We start from the raw sequence: 20168 nt of genomic DNA on the forward strand, positions 1-20168 counted from the left end.
AACTTTTCTGATATTCTTCTACTCTGGTTATCTCCTCCGATAGCATTCTTCATCTCTGTTCATCTCCTCTCATTGTCTCCCTTGTTCGAGCTTGAGTTCATCACAGGTAATGTAATCGGTTATATTTAGCTCTTCTTGCATTTTGATTTTGTTCCTTCATCAACCACTTATTAGGTTGTTTTCATTTTTATTTATTTAGTTTTGAATAGGAATCAAAATGGGTGTGGATGTATCTGTGGAGGGGAGATGGTTTATTGGAGGAAGATTTGAGCACACCAAGGACAGATTGGTGTATGTTAGGGATAAAGTGAAGCTCTTTGAAAAGATAGATGTAGACAAGATATCTTATTGGACATTGTTAATCATGGTAGAAGATTATGGATATTCAAAGAATGAGGTCAGTAAAATTTTCTACAAGGAGCCGAATTTGGAGATTAGTGATGGTGAGGATTATGCATCTGAGGAGGAAATTGAAGGTTTAAACATTGAGTGGTTAACAAACAATGATGACGACAAGCTTCAATCAGTAAGGCAACGAGTGAATGAGATGGTTTGAAAAAAAGGTTGATGTTGAGGGATGAGAGATCCATCATATAGATGGCCGAACCTTGCAGGAAGGTTGAGCGAAATTTCAAAAATTTCTCTCCCATGTGGGAATCACATTCCCTATTTTAGAAAACTGCATTTTCAAGGATCAATCTTGAAACCAAACAGGATCAGATCTGAAACCAAAAAGTAGGAGAGGGATATACCTGATACGGAGTAATAGTAACTCCCAACGAAGGTGTTAACGCCTAAGGAGAAAACCAAAGACTACTCCCACTGAAGATGACACAGTGTGAGGTGGAATAGAATTAGCAGGATGATTCTTTAGCAAGAATGTGATGGAGGGTTGGCGAGCACGACTTCAGATAACCTTTTCTACCAAAAGGTAATATGAAGAACCTTTCTTGGTCACTCCTACAGGTGAAGATCGAACTGACAGGGGAGCAAAAGTAGGAAAAAGCAAAAGATAGGAGCAGTCAAACTGCAGGTTCTTCTCTCTTTGTAATTTGCGAACTGAGTATTGTGTATTGGAGGTTTGCCCTGCTCCTTTATTTATAGCCTTTAAAGAGAGCATCTCCTAATCCCATTAGGAGTTTCCTAATCCAAATCTTGTATTTGGATCTGGACTCTCTTTAAGAGATAATGATAATCCTATATCTTATCTGCAGATAAAGATCAGGCTTCCTAATCAAATTAGGAGTTTCTTGATCCAAATCTTTATTTGGATCTTGACTCTTTGAGTGGATAGGGATAATCCCTTATCCTATCTACTGATTTAAATCCTAGAACCGCCCCTAATTAATTAATCTTATTAAGCCAGTTCGAATTGGGCTTTAGGCCCATTAAGTCTATGTGTTCACTTAAACCTCTAACTGTTGCCTAGTTGGCTATCCTTGTATGGCGTGGGACCTAAACATTGATCTACACATCAGCCACATGGGTTCAGCCCAGCCTCTGCTATAAGGCCTGACCGAATTCACTATAGGAAATAGTGAACCCCTAAGTCCATCACCATGGGCTCTTAATGGGCTCAACGTTTACACTAAATGGTCATTGGATCAAGCCACCTTATAAAAACCCAAGGACTGTGGGCAGATGCAAGATTAGCCCATCAGGTATTACCTTCAATGGTCTTACACTTAACCTCTCAGCCCATAATGATCAAACACTGCCCGACAAGAGAGGACCTCTCCCTCGGCTGCAAGGTACAGTGCTGCACTCTCTCTCTCTCTAATATATATATTGCAAAACAAATTTCAACGGCTGAAATCAACTGCCGGCAGTTTAGGTTTCCATCAGAGAGAGTGCATCATCGATCATTCACTTTGTCCGACAAAGGGGTTGATTCTGTCACTATGATCATCCACTTGGATGAATTCTCGGATTGTCCCAAAATACTCAGGTTTTGACCCCCTCTAAGGATCTCATTGATTGGCATATTAAAGACAACCCAATCCGACACCTAGTGTAGTATCATAATCAAGTCTAGGGGTCAGGTGTAACATTCCAGTTTTGCCCATCTATCTCCAAGGTCCAGGGCAATACTGAAATTCTGGTCCGGTTCAGGGTTTCAAGAAAACTCACACTGCATGTACCTCAAGTCTCACCCTAGCAGCTGAGACAAGCCACCCCAACCAACTTGGCAGCACATCAGTGTCAGCCTTGGCAGGATAAATCTTCCCAGATCTATCTAACGGCTGTGAGGATTCTAAACTAACATGAGTCTCATATGTGTCTAGTTTAAGGGTATTACACAGAAACACACCATAATAACATGAATCAAATATGTACTTTATTCATTTACATTAAATGTCATAATGTACATCATTCTGATTGGAGCTAAGGGCATACACTGTCTAACAGCTCCCACTTGCACTTAGGTCCAATCTGGTACAAGCCGGAGTTCCATTATTTCCACATGTTTCTCAAACACATTCTGTGACAGTGGCTTAGTCAATGGGTCTGCTACATTTTCCACTGATGCTATCTTCTGAATCAGGACGTCCCCTCTTCCAACTATCTCCCGCAGTACATGGTACTTTCTCTTGATGTGCTTCGACTTCGAGTGGGCTTGTGGCTCCTTAGCCTAAGCAATGGCTTAAGTGTTGTTATACAAGAATGGAATGGGTGATGTGCTAGATGGAACTACTCCCAATTCGTGAATGAACTTCTTCATCCATATAGCTTCTTTGGCAGCTTCACTTGCAACAATGTATTAGGCTTTGGTTGTGGAATCTTCCGTGGACCCCTGTTTGCTATTTTTCCAACAAACAACACACGATCCTATCGTGAAGATATAGCCAGATGTAGACTTTCTATCATCTGGATCTGATTGGAAATCGACATCAGTATACCCTAGGATCTGTAGTGAACTACCATCGAATACCAGACAAAACTCTTTTGTTCTTCGAAGGTATTTTAGTATGTTTTTCACAGCGGTCCAATGCTCCTGCCCTGGGTTAGATTGGTATCTTCTTACCACACTCACTGCCTGAGAAATGTCAGGACGAGTGCACAACATGGCATACATGATGCTCCCTACGGCTGAGGCATAGAGAACCTCTTTCATGCCCTCAATCTCTTCGGGAGTCTTGGGAGACATGCCCCTGGAGAGAGTGATTCCATGCTTGAAAGGAACATTTCCTTTCTTAGAGTTCTCCATGCTGTATCTTTTGACTATTTTGTCAATACAAGAAAACTGGGATAATCCTATTATCCTCTTCGATCTATCTCTATAGAGTCGAAAACCTAGTATGTAGGAGACTTCTCCAAGATCTTTAATGGAGAATTGTTGTTAAAGCCACATTTTCACCGTAGTCAACATTCCTACATCATTCCCAATGAGTAGAATATCATCTACATACAGAACCAAGAACGTAACCTTATCACCACTGGTTTTCTTATAGACATAGGGCTCATCCGGATTTTGCTCAAAGTCAAACTGTTTGACAGTAGAGTCAAATCGGATGTTCTAACTCCTAGAAGCTTGCTTAAGTCTATATATGGATCGGTTTTGTTTACATACCGTGTGTTCTTAACCCGCAACTATAAAACATTGCAGTTGCTGCATATAGATATCTTTAGGAAGATCTCCATTCAGGAATGCAGTTCTGACATCCATTTGCCAAATCTCATAATCATGGAACGCTGCTACAGCTAACAGGATCCTAATGGATCTAAGCATGACTGGTAGCTATAATTATAACCCTAGCAAGTGCACTAGTTATCAAGTAGTATAAAAATATCGTTCCCACGAGGATTTAACAAAATAAGTACTAGAACTACAGCCTTCCTTAATTATTTGGACAACCGAAATTCAGATCCAACAATAAGAACTACTGAAAATTAAAAATAGAAAAAGAAAATAAAAGCAAGGGTAATCAATAACTGAATATGCAACGATTAATTGAAATCGCTAGGACCATTGGTCTGCCTAACCATTCCAATGAATATCAATGGATGAGATTAACCAAGATGATTTGTCATTTTCACAAGCTGAAGTTTTTCAAATTTTATTTAATATTCTTTCCCAAGATATATCAAATCTACTTCTATCAAGTAACCCTTCGATCCATCGACTAGAGTTCTCAAGATAGAAATGCTTTAAGTTCAAAGAAAAACTTATACATTCAGATGAATCATGTGTATATATCCCCATATACCATTCAATTCACACCATGAATTATTCAGTCCATTATATGAATTCCTCTCCCGATTCATTCACATAAACCCAATCAATTAAGAGATGGCCACTCCTAATCGCATTAAGCATAATAACTCATAGACTATATGGAAATCACAATCTTGGATAAATCATAATAAAAATGTATTCATTGTCATGGTTAGGCTTTCCACTGCCATAGCTATAAATAAATCAGTTCATGATAAAGGAAATAAAACAAACAAGAGGAAAGAAAGAACTCATGATGTCGCCCTTGGAGCTGAGAGAGTTCATCATATGAATCTCCCTATCACATGCACTCATATTATCTGGAGGGAACAAATAATTACGCCCTAGTTTTATCTTTAGGTCAAACCAAAGTGGCTCCCACTGACTTTCATAAAGCCAGATTTTGGTGGGCCTAAATCGGCTAGGGTTCCGCACGAGACCTCATGATGAGATGTGGGGCCCACCACTGAGGGAGGTCATCCAATGACCAAAAGGGACACCATGGCAATGATGTGCATTCAGCCATGGTGTGCGAAAGAGCCACTGTCGATTGAGCATGGGCCAAGTACTTATGGGCCGAACGGTTCAACCCATATAGCTTTAAGGGTTAAGTGGGCTTTTAGCAGTTTTAACTGTTTAAAACTGGGCCTTTACAGGTTGGGCCGAATTAACCATTCAATTAAATATCAATCCTTAGGCCCATTAGTGGGAAAATTAGGGCTGACTTTCAGCCTTGATTAAACCCTAGATTCGGTCCAAACAGTTTGGACCAATCTTGGTTCGAATGGGTCTAGGGTTTGATCTTTAATTAAATCTTTAATTCAAGAAAATAATCTGAAATTAATTATTGATAAAGGAAAAACAATAATCAGTAAATCAGGGCTGTTCGTACAATCCATCCTGCAAAACAGAGGTTAGATCACAGAATGCAGTTTCACAAACTGCAAATCGCAGATGGCGATTCTCCCATCTGCGAAATCTTCTTCTCTGTGAAATCTCCCTTTTTGCGCCGCCATCTTCGATCCATAATTAAAATAAATAGAAATCCTATTTCTATTAATAATTACAACAGATCAAATACCTATACATTGAGTCTAGAAAATAAAAAAAAAATTATTTACAAACCAAATGTGACAAATAAATCAAGAAACTGCAAATCTTGCAAGTTCCCTGCGCAAACCAAGATTTCGATCTCCTCTTGTACGAACAGCCCATAAATCAAGAAAATCATAAAGAACAATTCTAAATAATAATCAGATTTATAAAATTAATTTCAGATTATTCGCCCATTAATTTTGGGAACAAAATTTCCCAAAACCCATATCTGCGCAAATCGGGTAGAACACCTTCTGCCCATTTGCGTAGGTTCAGATTTGAAACAAATTGGTTCAAGATTTGAACCATGGCTCTGATACCACTGAAGGGATGAGAGATCCATCCTATGGACGCCCAAAGATTGCGGAATAAGGGGCGAATTTCAAAATTTTATCTCTCCCTTCAACTGGGAATCGTATTCCCCATTTAGAAAATCATATTTTCAAGGATCAATCTTGAACCATAAACTGAACCAGATCTAAACCAAAAGGAGTGGGAGAGGATTATACCTGATACGGAGAAATACTATCTCCCAATGGAGGTGTTCACGCCCAAGGAAGGATCCAAAATCTGCTCCCACTGAAGATGGCGCAGTGCAGGGTGGAGCAGAATTAGCAACGTTCTTCAAAAGAACTTGATCCTTCGTAAGGATCAACTGGACGACTTGAGTACAGCTCCAACCAATCTTTTCACAAAAGATTGAAATCAAGATCCAATCTTGATTGCTCCCAAGAACTGGAGATCGAACTGAAGGAATGGCAAAAGCAGGAAGGTGGCGGCAGGAGAGAATTCGCAGTATGCAGGAAATCTCTCAATCTCTCTTTCTTCAAAGAGAAGAATGCTATGGATATTGTTGTGTAGTAGGCTTCCGCCCCCTTCCCCTTTTATAATCTCAAAAGGGATAAGCTCCTAATCAGATTAGGAGCTACTAATCCAAATCATATTTGGGTTAGAAGTCCCTTAGTGATAAGGGATAACCCTTATCTTATCTGCAGATAAGATCAACTGTCTCCTAATCTAATTAGGAGGTTTCCAGAGCTAAATCCCATTTAGATCTTGGACCCTCTGAGTGGATAGGGTCTAAGCCCAATCCTTTTAGCTGACCCACTTCAGAATTCGCCCCCTTTAAATGATTGATCAAATCAGCCCAGTTCGAAATGGGCTTAAGGCCCATTAAGGTTATGTACTCAAAAAACCTTCCAAATTGCTGCCCAGTTGGGCTTCCTTGTATGGCGTGGGACCCAAGCATTGATCTACACATCAGCCACATGGGTTCAGCCCAGCCTTTGTTACAAGGCCTGGCCGAATGCACTGCTGAAGACAGTGTTCCCCCTGAAACCCATCAAATGAGCTCTATGGGCCCAACACTTACACTAAGTGGTCCCTGGGCCAAGCCACCTTGTAACACCCAGGGACTGTGGGCAGATGCAAGATTAGCCCATCAGGCATTATCCTCAATGGTCTTACACTTAACCTCTCAGCCCATAATGATCATGCACTGCCCGACAAGAGAGGACCTCTCCCTCGGCTGCAAGGAACAGTGTTGCACTCTCCCCTTATATGGATCCCGGGAATTAAAACCTTCTTGCAAACAATTTAGAAACCATACATATATACTTTTATATCTTATATAAAATATATTTTGCAAAACAAATCTCAACGGTTGAAATCGGCTGCCGGCAGTCTTGGTTTCCATCAGTGAGAGTGCATCCCCGATCATTACCTTTGTCCGACAAAGGGGCTGATCCTGTCACTATGATCACCCACTCAGATGAATTCTCGGACTGTCCCAACATACCCAGGTTTTGACCCCCGCTAAGGATCTCACTGATTGGCACATCAAAGACAGCCCAATCCGACACCTAGTGTAGTATCATAATCGAGTCTAGGGGTCGGGTGTAACTTTCCAGTTTTGCCCATCAATCTCCAAGGTCCAGGGCAATACTGGAAATCTGGTCTAGTTCAAAGATTCAATTAATCCTATACTGTATGTGCCTAGGGTCTCACCCTGGCAGCTGAGACAGGCCACCCCAACCGACTTGGTGGCACCACAGTGTCAGCCTTGTCAGGATAGGTCTCCCCAGACCGACCCACTGGCTGTGAACATTCTAAACTAACACGAGTCTCATTAAGTGTCCAGTTTAAGGGTATTACACAGAAACATACCAAGGGAACATGAATCAAATATGTATCTTTATTCATTTACAATAAACTCATAAAGTATATCATTCTGATTGAAGCTAAGGGCATACAAAACTGTCTAACAGCTCCCACTTGCACTTAGGTCCAATCAGGTACTAGCCGGAGTCCCATGCTTTCCACGTGTTTCTCAAACACTTTCTGTGATAGTGGCTTTGTCAATGGGTCTGCTACATTTTCCGCTGACGCTACCTTCTGAATCAGGACGTCCCCTCTACCAACAATCTCCCGCAGTACGTGGTACTTCCTCTCGATGTGCTTCGACTTCGAGTGGGCTCGTGGCTCCTTAGCCTGAGCAATGGCTCCATTGTTGTCCCACAACAATGGAATGGGTGATGTGCTGGACGGAACAACTCCTAACTCGTGAACGAACTTCTTCATCCACACGGCTTCTTTGGCAGCCTCACTTGCGGCAATGTATTCGGCCTCGGTCGTGGAGTCTGCAGGGGACCCCTGTTTGCTGCTTTTCCAGCAAACAGCACACGATCCTATCGTGAAAACATATCCAGATGTAGACTTTCTATCATCTGGGTCTGACTGGAAATCGGCATCTGTAAACCCCTGGATCTGTAGTGAGCTACCGTCGAACACTAGACAAAACTCTTTTGTCCTTCGAAGGTACTTAAGTATGTTTTTCACAGCAGTCCAATGCTCCTGCCCTGGGTTGGCCTGAAATCTGCTTACTACACTCACTGCCTGAGCTATGTCAGGACGAGTGCACAGCATGGCATACATGATGCTCCCTACGGCTGAGGCATAAGGAATGTCTTTCATGCCATCAATCTCCTCAGAAGTCTTGGGAGACATCTTCTTGGAGAGAGTGACTCCGTGCCTGAAAGGAACATTTCCTTTCTTGGAGTTTTCCATGCTGTATCTTTTGACTATTTTGTCAATGTAAGCAGATTGGGATAATCCTATTATCCGCTTCGATCTATCTCTATAGAGTCGAAGACCCAGTATATTGGAGGCTTCTCCAAGATCTTTCATGGAGAATTGCTGCGAAAGCCATACTTTCACCGTAGTTAACATTCCTACATCATTCCCAATGAGTAGAATGTCATCTACATACAGGACCAAGAAGGTAACCTTATCCTCACTGTACTACCTGTAGACACAGGGTTCATCCGGATTCTCCTCGAAGTCAAACGATTTGACAGCAGAGTTAAAACGGATGTTCCAACTTCTAGAAGCTTGCTTAAGCCCATAAATGGATCTGTTAAGTTTACATACCATGTTTTCCTGACCTGCAGCAATGAAGCCTTGCGGCTGCTGCATATAGATATCTTCAGTAAGATCTCCATTCAGGAATGCAGTTTTGACATCCATCTGCCAAATCTCATAATCATGGTATGCTGCTACAGCTAGCAGGATCCTAATGGATTTAAGCATGGACATAGGCGAAAAGGTTTCCTCATAATCGATGCCCTCTTTCTGAGTGTACTCTTTCGCCACCAGACGAGCCTTGAAGGTCTCAACTTTACCATCGGGGCCCTTCTTCCTCTTGTAAATCCATTTGCAACCAATTGCCTTTACCCCGGAGGGCGGATCTACTAGAGTCCAGACTCCATTGGTCTCCATTGAGTCCATCTCCGCTCTCATGGCCTCCACCCACTTCTGGGAATCTATGTCCAACATAGCTTCCGCGTAAGTCACGGGATCCTCCTCACTAGTCAAGGTTTCCACCAGGTAACTATCCTGGTCATAACCATAACGGACTGGTGGCCTGGATGCCCGAGTGGATCTTCTAAGTTGGTCACTACCTGGAACTTGTGGGACATCTCCCACTGCTCCTGAGCTCTCCTCATCAAGAACAACTTCCTGACGATGGGTGTCCAGGACATAGTCGGTTTCCAAGAATTGCGCATTTCGACTGCAGAACACTTTCTGCTCACTTGGGTCATAGAAAAGGTAACCTACAGAGCCTTTTGGGTAGCCTACAAATAGGCAACGGCTGGTCTTAGATTCCAACTTGTCTGCACTCGTTCTTTTAACGTGTGCTGGACAACCCCAAATCTTCAAGTGTCTGACACAGATGGATAGAAGATGTTCTGCCAAGATTTGCACAGATTGCTTTCTTTTTTTTTTTAAGAAATGGTTTCTTGTTAAGGGCGATTGATCTGAAATTATTTTTTGTTAAATCCGAAATTTATTTAGAATTGTTCTTTATTTATTTTGATTTAATGGACTCTTTGAACCTGGAGATCGCAGTGCAGATTTGGCGCAGATGGTCTGCGCACCCTTTTTCATTCAATTCGGTCTGTAAATAATTTTTTTATTTTCTAGACTGAATGTATAAGATTTGATTAAGAATGTAATTAATTAATAGAAATAGGATTTCTGTTATTTATTTTCTTGATTAAAGAAGAAGGAAGAAGATGGCGGCGGTGGAGATTTGCAGATGGAGAAATCGCTTCCTGTGATTTGCAGTTTGTGAAACTGCAACATTAGTGATTAACCTCTGTTTTTGCAGGTGGTGCGAACAGTCCATAGTTGATTTGTGATTGTTTAAAATCAAGATTATTAATTTCAGATCTTTCATGAATTAATTCTTGAATTGAAAATCAGTTTTGGACCATTTCGGACCAGATTGGACCAAATCTAGGGTTCGAGGGGGACTGTTTTTCAGTCCATCTTTCTCACACTTGTTGTTCCAAATCTGATGTTCAATTACAGGGATTAATTCGGCCCACCTATAAAGCCCAGTTTTAAAGGGTTAAAACTGCAAAAGCCCACTATTGCGAGAAAAGCTATATGGGCCGAACTGCTAACTGCGATTCAGCCCATACACCTGGTCGACATTAATTGTTAATGTTAGGTTTTTAAATGGGCTATTAAAATGGGCTTTACAGCAATTGATTGATTTGATCAATTCCTCCTTTACATGTGGTGATTGGATGTTTGATGTGCTGCGACCATGGGCCATAAGCACTTGGCCCATGAAGACTCGTTAGTGGCTCTTCCACACACCATGGCTGAATGCACATCATTGCCATGGTGTCCCTTAAGGTCATTGGATGACCCCTCCTTGCTTGGTGGGCCCCACAACCCTGAAAAGGGATGCATACGGAACCCCTAGCCGATTAAGGCCCGCCAGAAATCTGACTTTATGAAAGTCAGTGGGAGCCACTCTGGTTTGACCTAAAATTAGAACTAGGGCATAATTTAGTTCCCTCCAACAAATATGAATGCATGTGATAGGGAGATCCATATGATGGACTCTCTAAAGGCCTTCCGTCATTAGCACAATGATGGGTCCTTCAGTAATGAGGAAACGCACCATAAAATTGGGCTATCCATTTGCTAATGGATCTGTCAGAGTGTTTCATAAGATGATAGGGGCGTCATAAACCGATGTGGGAGGGTCTTCACCAGAAAATGGGAACTCTCTCACGGTACCTTGGCGTAACCTGAATATGATGGGTGAGCATTCACTGGACAGAAAGATTTACCTGAAAATGGCTCTGAACCTTGTCTGACAGAGGCCAAAGGGAAACTCATTTGATGAGTGGATATGATCCGTCACAGAAAGGTGGTGGTGGGGTTATGCAGCTGAAACAGTTGGCTTCACGCACCCCATGTGATTTCCCACATTTCTAGAGACATTTCGTCGTCTCCGTCACTGAGAAAGGAGGGAAATCTCAGAGATGAACAAATGGGAATGGAACATAGATTAAAAACCATATCTATGTAGGTAACATGAATCAAACTAAGGTTGTAAACTAACGATTTTGCTATTTTATCAGAAAATGGCAAATGGTCAATTCGCAATGCTTCTAGACGATAACAAGCTTAAGGGCCCAAACTATGCCGACTGGTACAAAAATCTTATGCTGGTCCTAACTTCCGAAAAGTTAGATAAGTTAGTGAAAAATCCTGCCTCGGAGCGTCCGGGTGATAGGGCTTCTGAGGCCCGTTGGAGGGATTACCAAGATTGGGAGGACAAGAACTCCCTAGCCCGTTGCTTTGTCATTGCCTCATTGGACAACTCAATATAGAGGCAGTTCGATCAGATCGAACTTGCCAAGGACATATTGGACAGTCTAAAGACAATGTATGAAGAGCAGAACCGTTCTACTCGACAGAAGGTCCTGAAATTGTTCATGACCGCGCAGATGTCCATGGGGCAGAAAGTTCATGACCATTGTCTTCGGATGATGGGATACATTAACGAACTAGAAGCTCTTGGATCTTGGCTAGATCTTGGCATGCAAGTGGATGCCATCCTGAATTCTTTGCCCTCTTCCTTCAATGCGTTCACAATGAACTACAACATGAATAAGCTGAATGTCAACGTCCAGGAACTCAGCAATATGTTGCAGAGGGCCGAGGATCTACTCAAGAAGGATGAGCCTGTGGTTATGCTTACTGAAATTAACAAATCGGGCAAGAAAAAGAGAAAGGAAAAGAAGCCCCAGAGGAAAGCTACCAAACCCAAGAAGCAGAAGAAGAACAAGGCATCTGATGTCTGTCACTTCTGCAAGCAGACCGACCACTGGAAGAGGAATTGTCCTGCCTACCTGGAATCTAAGAAAGGTAACATCGAAACTTGTGTCATAGAAACTTATATGTTAGTCACTTCTGTGTCCTGGTATGTTGACTCCGGGGCTTCAACTCATGTGTGTAACTCACTACAGGGGTTCAAAGTTAGCAGAAGATTAAGTGAAGGCGAAGTGACACTATTCTTGGGAACGACTCCAAGTGTTGCAGCTGTGGCAATAGGAACCGTAGAATTAGTATTTAGAGGAGTGCTTGTACTTAAAGATTGTCTTTATGTACAGAACTTGAGAAGAAATTTAATTTCTGTTTCTAAGCCGTGTGCTGATGGATATACTGTTTATTTTAGTAATATGATTACTATTAAACAGAATAACAAATTCATCGCATGCGGGGAACTGGAGAACGGTCTCTATGTTCTACATCCTTCTCTGGAAACTAACTTAACCAAAACTACGTCGGTCGAAAATCCCAAGAAAAGGAATTGTGATACAGTAAATCCCACGTGCCTCTGGCATTACCGACTTGGCCATATTGGTGTTGACCGAATCACAAGGCTGGTAAAGGATCGTCCTTTGGATTTTCTAACCGTAGAAAATCTTCCCACTTGTGAACCTTGCCTACAAGGTAAGATGACTAAGCGGCCATTTAACGGTAAGCCTGAGAGATCTGCAGGCACACTTGACCTAATACATACTGATGTATGTGGTCCCCTGAGTGTTAGGACACGAAATCAACACGTGTATTTCATCACCTTTACAGATGATTTTTCACGATATGGTTACGTGTACCTAATGAGACACAAGTCTGAATCCTTTGAAAAGTTAAAAGAGTTCAGACAAGAAGTCGAGAAACCGTTAGGGAGAGAAGTTAAGGCCCTTCGATTGGATCGAGGTGGCGAGTATCTCTCTGACGAATTCAGGGACTACTTAAAGGTCAATGGGATAGTGTTACAATTAGCTCCTCCTGCCACACCTCAACTCAACGGGGTTTCAGAGAGGAGGAATAGGACCTTGTTGGACATGGTCCGGTCACTTATCGTACGCTTAGAATTACCCACATCTGATTTCCTTTCTATCTTGGAGCTGTTACCTTCAAAAAGAAAAAAAAATTCACAAAAACATGAGTGTTGCAAATCTGAGTTGCATTCGACACTCAGATCAACAGAACTCAGATCTATAGCACTCAGCCGAAAAGAAATGCTTGTGTTTCAGACTTTTATTTTTTCCATTACAAAATATATATATTATATATATATATATATATATATATATAATGAAAAGAAGAAAAAGGGGAGATCTTTTGAACAACAAGAGGGGCAAGTGAGAATTCTGCTATTCCCAATTCACCCTAGGACACTTCTGCTATTCCCCAAAAGCAATTTGGTAGCAATAACTGAAGGTAAGGCAATTGAGAATTCAGATCCGACTTGAGTTCAGACCTGAATTCTGCTGTTGCAGAACTGCTCAGTTCAGATCTGAGTTCAGATGAACTCAGACCTGAACTGATACAAGTTTGAGGTGAATTGGGTGCCATCATCACCCCAATTCACCCTAGGATACATCTGCCAAACCCCAAAAATAGTTGGATAGCAAAGGCTTAAGGAAATTCAGATTTGAACTGATACAAATCCAAACTACAATTGAGGACTGAACCAATACTTTGAATTTTTTATGAACTGTTTTCTCTGCTCTATTCACTTATAACCGAGCTAATGTAGCTGAGGGGATGTATGTTTGGATTGAAAATTTGTGATGCCTCAGATATCTAATGAAAAGCAGCACTTTCTAAGTGTTTCTATTGGAATTCAGACTTGTAGCAAGGCTGCTATAGCAAACCTGATTTGAGGATAGGTTTGTGCTTTCAAACACCCGCACATTCTTGGATGTTCCTTGCAAATTTTCAAAAAAAAAATTTCTTCTATGATGGCTAGCTTTGATTTCTATTGTGAATGAACAGAAGGTCTGATCAAAACTTAGATTCAATTCTGCTCTGCAACTTGCTATATTTCAATAGTAGCAATAATGCAGACCTGAATTCAAAATTTGTGTGGAATGAATGGCTTATATTACATAAACTTGAAAGCTATGGGTTGATATGGATGATGTTGGCTGATGTGCAGTATGGACTTATAAGAATTCTGAACCAAGATATTGACTGAGTTAAATGTGAACTGAACTGCTGTCATTAATCCGAATAGCAGCAGCATATGCAGGTTATATGCACATCAGACCTGATTTCAGGTCATAGAAGTTCTTCAAGATTATGAGCCATACACTTGCATAGCTTACAAACCTGAACCCAAACGTGGCTCAAGTCTGGTTATAGCTCAATTTAGGTCCTCTAAAGGCACCTTGAGAATTCAGCTTTGATAAGCAGCCCTTAGTCTAGCAGATGTGAATGGATATGTGCAATAGTGTACAATGCATTTCAATTATTATTGCTTGTTGAATTTCTCTGAACCAACAATCCCAAAGAATTGTAGGTCTAAAAGCAGATGCTGCAACTAATGGATGTAAATAAGATTGCTGGTTCGGATCCCTCTTAATAATCAAAATTATTTATGATTAGTAAATCATTATACATATCTCAATTATGATAAGCTTAGATTTATATTCTGTTGTATTTCCCTTTTTATTGCCTTGACTTTCATAGTTTATGACAAGCAGAGTCGAGCTGGAGGAGATCCTCTATGACTCGAAGATTGAAAGAACTCTCCGTGTCCGTCTAAGAGCAGCTAGACAAGTCCAACAAGAAGCTCAACAAGCTCAAGAAACGGTTGAACAGAGAACCATGATGGATTATGCCAAACCCTCACTCACTGGAGCTGCCTCCAGCATTATCAGGCCTACTATTGCTGCTAACAACTTTGAGATTAAACCTACCATTATACAAATGATACAAAACACTGTGCAATTTTGTGGAATGGCCCATGAAGATCCCAACGCACATATTGCTAACTTTTTAGAAATATGTGACACCTTCAAACACAATGGGGTAAGTGATGATGCCATTAGGATAAGGTTATTCCCATTCTCTTTGAAGGATAAAGCCAAAGCATGGCTAAATTCATTACCGGTGGGATCAATAGCTACGTGGGATGAAATGGCCAGTCGTTTCCTCTCTAAATATTTTCCCCCTTCTAAAACTGCTAAGATGAGGAATGATATCATTGCATTTTTCCAACAAGAGGGGGAATCATTATATGAGTCGTGGGAACGATACAAGGAGTTGTTGAGGAGAGTTCCTCACCATGGCCTTCCAATTTGGCTGCAAGTACAAACTTTTTATAATGGTCTGACCAACTCAAATAAGACCATACTAGATGCTGCAGCCGGAAGTTCCACAAATAATAAGACTCCTGAGGTTACCCATGCACTCATAGAAGAAATGGCAGCCAATAATTACTAGTGGCATTCTGAAAGAACTTAAGTAAGAAAGCAGCATGGCCTGCATAATATTGACACATACACAGCTCTATCTGCTCAACTTGGAGCACTCAGCAAAAAGTTAGATGAAATGCAGATAGCAGCCATGCATGTAAAGTCGCTGCCTTATGATAAGTGTGGGGGAGGCCATAATAGCACTGAATGCCAAATTGGCAATCAGTCTTTTCAGTCCACGGAAAGGGTAGACTTTATTGGCAACTTTGCAAGGCAGCAAGGAAATCAGTACCATCATGCCCATAACCCCGGATGGAGAGGCCACCTAAATAAGCAATCAAGAATCAGCATGCACCGAAGACTTTCCACCAAAACTTCATTCAGCCAGAACCAAAATCTAACTTAGAGGAGCTGATGACCAAGTTCATAACTAGTGCAGAAACGAGATTTCAGAATAACGAAACATTGATAAGGAACTTGGAAACTCAGGTTGGGAAATTGGCACTGTTAGATAGTTCTATGCCCTTAGCTCCAATCAAAATGATGTACATTATGAATTTATTGTAAATGAATAAAAGTACATATTTGATTCATGTTCCTGTGGTGTGTTTCTGTGTAATACCGTTAAACTGGACACTTATGAGATTCGTGTTAGTTTAGAATGTTCACAGCCGTTGGATAAGTCTGGGGAGATTTATCCTACCAAGGCAGACACTGGTGTGCTGCCAAATGTTGGGGTGGCCTATCTCAACCACTAGGGTGAGACCCAAGGCACATGTAGTGTAGGATTAATTGAACCTTTGAAACGTACCAGATTTCCAGTATTGCACTGGACCTTGGAGATTGATGGGCAAAACTGGAAAGTTACACCTGACCCCTAGACTCGATTATGATACTACACTAGGTGTCGGATTGGGTTGTCTTTGATATGCCAATCAGTGAGATCCTTAGCGGGGGCCAAAACCTGGGTATGTTGGGACAGTCTGAGAATTCATCTGAGTGGGTGATCATAGTGACAAGATCAGCCCCTTTGTCGGACAAAAGTAATGATCGGGGATGCAGTCTCTCTGATGGAAACCAAGACTGCCGGCGGCCGATTTCAATCGTTGAAATTTTGTTTTGCAAAATATATTTATATACTGATATACATATATATATATATTATGGTTTCCAAACATTTGCAAAAATGTTTTAATTCCCGAGATCCATGTGAGTAGAGAGTGCAGCACTGTTCCTTGCAGCCGAGGGAGAGGTCCTCTCTTATCGGACAGTTTTGATCATTATGCGCTGAGAGGTTAAGTGTAAGGCCCTTAAGGGTAATACCTGATGGGTTAATCTTGCATCTTCCCACAGCCCCTGGGTGTTATAAGGTGGTTTGGCCCAGGGACCACTTAGGGTTAGTGTTGGGCCCATAGAGTCCATGTGATGGGTTTTAGGGGGTGCACTGTCCATAACAGTGTATTCGGTCAGGCCTTGTAACAAAGGCTGGGCTGAACCCATGTGGCTGATGTGTAGATCAATGTTTGGGTCCCATGCCATACAAGGAAGCCCAACTAGACAACAGTTTGGAAGGCTAAGTGAGCATATAACCTTATTGGGCCTAAAGCTCATTTTGAACTGGGCTGATTTGATCAGTTAAATGAGGGGTGAATTCTGAGATTAGATTAGCAGATAGGATTGGGCCTTAACCCTATCCACTCAGAGAGCCCAAATCTAAATGTGATTCAGATCTGGAATCCTCCTAATAGGATTAGGAGGGGGCTGATCTAATCTACAGATAAGATAAGGGTTTACCCTTATCACCTAAGGGGAATTCTGAATGTGATTCTGATTTGGAATCCTCCTAATAGGATTAGGAGGGGGCTGATCTAATCTGCTGATAAGATAAGGGTTTACCCTTATCACTTAAAGGGAATTCTGATCCGAATATGATTTGGATCAGCAACTCCTAATGTGATTAGGAGCTGATCCCTTTAAGCTTATAAAAGGAGGAGGGGGTGGCAGCCTTTAGAAGATATTCATATTCACATCCTCTACACAGCTGAAATCACAGAAGAGAGAATTCAGCATCACTGCGCCAAATCTTTCTTGCCGCCGCCATATCTGCCAGTTCAATCTCCTTTTGTCAGTAGGAGTGATCAAGATTGGATATTGATATCAGTCCTTTGTGGAAGGGCTGATTGGAAGAAGTGCTCACGTGTCGTCCAACTGATTCTTGCAAAGGATCTGGTTCTTTTGAAAAGCGCTACTGATTCTGCTCCATCCTGCACTACGCCATCTTTAGTGGGAGCAGTTTTTGGTTCCTTCCTTGGGCGTGGACACGTCCATTGGGAGATACTATTTCTCTGTATCAGGTATATCCATTTCCTACTGCTTTTGTTCAGATCTGGTTCGGTTCATGGTTTAAGATTGATCATTGAAAAATACGATTTTTCTAAAATAGGGAATACGATTCCTAGTAGGATGGAGAGAAATTCTTGAAATTCGCCCAATCTATTCTGCAAGATTCGGGTGTCCATATGATGGATATCTCATCCCTTCGGTGGTATCAGAGCCATGTTCAAATCTTGAACCGAATTGGATCAAATCTGAACCTGCGCAAATGGGCAGAAGGCGTTCTACCCGATTTGCGCAGATATAAGGTTTTTCTGGAAAATTTGTTTCCTGTTGATGAACGATTAATCTAAAATTAAATTTTATAAATCTGAATATTATTTAGAATTTTTCTTTATAATTTTCTTGATTTATGGGCTGTTCGTACACATGGAGATCGAATGTATAGGCATTCAATCTGATGTAATATTAATAGAAATTAGGTTTTCTATTTATTTTATTTTGGATCGAAGATGGTGGCGCAAGGAAGGAGATTTCACAGATGGGAAAATCGCTATCTACAATTTGCAGTTTATGAAACTGCAAAATGTGATCTAACCTCTATTTTGCAGGATGGATTGTGTGAACAGTCCTATCTGACTGATTCTTGATTTTCTCTTATCAGTATTTAATTTTAGATTAATTCTTGAATTAAATCTTTAATTAAAGATCAAACCCTAGACCCATTCGAACCAAATTGGTCCAAACTGGTTGGACTGAATCTAGGGTTCGATCAAGGCTGAATGTCATCGCTAATTCTCCCACTAATGGGCCTAAGGATTGATAATTAATTGAATGTTTAATTCAGCCCAACCTGTAAAGGCCCAGTTTTAAATTGTTAAAACTGCAAAAGCCCACTTCGCAGATAAAGCTATATAAACCAAATTGATCAACCCTAATTTCGGCCCATATACCTAGATAGTATTAATGGTTAATATTATGGGCTTTAAATGGGCTTTACAGTTATTAATTGATTGGATCAATTCTTCCCTGCATGTGATGTATGGATGTGTGATGTGCTACGTTCATGGGCCATAAGTACTTGGCCCATGCTGATTCGATAGTGGCTCTTGCGCACACCATGGCTGAATGCACATCATTGCCATGGTGTCCCTTCTGGTCATTGGATGACCTCCCTCAGTGGTAGGCCCCACACCTCCTAAAGAGGAAACGTGCAGAACCCTAGCTGATTTGGGCCCACCGAAATCTGGCTTTATGAAAGTCAGTGGGAGCCACTTTGGTTTTACCTAAATCAAACTAGGGCATAATTTTTTGTTCCTTCTAGCAAATATGAGTGCATGTGATAGGGAGATTCATATGATGGACTCTCTAAAGGCCTTCCATCATTAGCATGAGGATGGGTCCTTCAGTAATGAGTAAATGCACCAGAAAATGGGCTATCCATTTGCTGTTGGGCTTGTCTGAGTGTTTCATAAGATGATAGGGGCGTCATAGACCGATGTGGGAGGGGCTTCACCAGAAAATGGGAACTCTCTCACGGTACTTTGGCGTTCACGAATATGATGGGTGAGCACTCACTAGATAGAAAGGTTTACTTGAAAATGGCTATGAACCTTGTCTGACAGAGGCCAAAGGGAAAACTCATATGATGAGTGGATATGATCCTTCACAGAAAGGTGGTGAGGTTTTGCAGCTGAAACAGTTGGCTCCATGCACCTTATGTGGTTTCCCACATTTCCAGAGACAAGTCGTTGTCTCCATCACTGAGATGGGAGGGAAATCTCAAAAATGAACAAATGAGAATGGAACATAGATTAAAAGCCATATCTATGTAATGAACATGAATCAAATTAGGTTGTGGACTAATGTTTGTTGTTTTACCAGAAAATGGAAAACGAGCAATTTGCAAAGCTTATTGACGACAACAAGCTTAAGGGCCCGAACTATGCCGGTTGGTACCGTAACCTCATGCTGGTCTTAACATCTGAAAAATTGGATAAGGTAGTCAAAAATCCTGCCCCGGAGCGTTCGAGTGACAGGGCTTCTGAGGCCATAAGGAGGGAATACCAAGATTGGGAGGATAAAAACTCCCTAGCCCGCTTCTATGTCATTGCCTCCCTTGACAATCCAATACAGAGGTAGTTCAATCAGATCGAACTAGCCAAGGACATATTGGATAGTTTAAAGACAATGTACGAAGAGCAGAATCGTTCTACTCGGTAGAAGGTCTTGAAACAGTTCATGACCGCTCAGATGTCCAAGGGGCAATAGGTTCACGACCATTGTCTTTGGATGATGGGTTATATCAACGAGCTTGAAGCCCTTGGATCCGAGCTAGATCTTGGCATGCAAGTGGATGCCATCCTTTACTCTTTGCCTGCTTCCTTCAATCCATTCATAATGAATTACAATATGAACAAGCTAAATGTCAGCATCTAGGAACTCAA

General features: G+C 41.4%; 1 non-coding gene across 1 annotated transcript; it reads right to left on the minus strand.

Moving 5' to 3' along the window:
- Positions 1-15157: 15157 nt before the first annotated feature.
- Positions 15158-15264, minus strand: LOC148800652 (small nucleolar RNA R71). The gene has a single exon (XR_016071087.1). It is a non-coding gene; the product is annotated as a small nucleolar RNA R71 (small nucleolar RNA).
- Positions 15265-20168: the final 4904 nt, after the last annotated feature.

Source organism: Nelumbo nucifera, chromosome 4, assembly GCF_055504915.1.
Source record: "Nelumbo nucifera cultivar China Antique chromosome 4, China Antique-T2T, whole genome shotgun sequence".
In the NCBI taxonomy this organism is placed as follows: Eukaryota; Viridiplantae; Streptophyta; class Magnoliopsida; order Proteales; family Nelumbonaceae; genus Nelumbo; species Nelumbo nucifera.